This window comes from Otolemur garnettii, unplaced genomic scaffold, assembly GCF_000181295.1.
Source record: "Otolemur garnettii isolate 467f Iridium unplaced genomic scaffold, OtoGar3 scaffold00156, whole genome shotgun sequence".
Taxonomy (NCBI): Eukaryota; Metazoa; Chordata; class Mammalia; order Primates; family Galagidae; genus Otolemur; species Otolemur garnettii.
In genome coordinates this window covers 4,304,063-4,304,435 of record NW_003852551.1, presented here as the reverse complement: position 1 = coordinate 4,304,435, position 373 = coordinate 4,304,063, and the positions used below count along the sequence as shown (strand labels likewise).

Below are 373 nucleotides of genomic sequence, written 5' to 3'. Positions count from 1 at the left end.
AAAAAAAAAAAAAAAGAGCTATTTCAATTGGGAGTGAATGTAGATGAAACTTCTCATTTGAAGAGTTTTGTAATCTGAAACAACTTTATAACATATAATAATAATGTGTCCAATTTATATAAAGAAAGTGAATAAAAGAGGAGACAGAAGTCCATAATCATATCCTACTGGCGCTGTGTTGGAAACAGGCACTTTTGTAGGCCCAGTCAATACAAGAGAAGAAAAAAAGAAAAGAAATCCTTTTGTCTTTTGCTTGTAGGGAAGCCATCCTTAGGCTTACTGACCACAAGGTGGCAGTAGGGCCTTTCGGAGGTTGGAGAGCACTTAGGTTTTTAGTAGGGTAATAGACTGGTTATTTTATGGGTAGTGTCGT

The 373-nt window shown here is 35.9% G+C and overlaps 1 protein-coding gene across 1 annotated transcript in view; it reads left to right on the top strand.

Annotated features, from left to right (window-relative positions):
- Positions 1-373, top strand: part of DNAJC8 (DnaJ heat shock protein family (Hsp40) member C8) — a 31,882-nt gene that overhangs the window by 19,977 nt on the left and 11,532 nt on the right. The window lies entirely within an intron of this gene.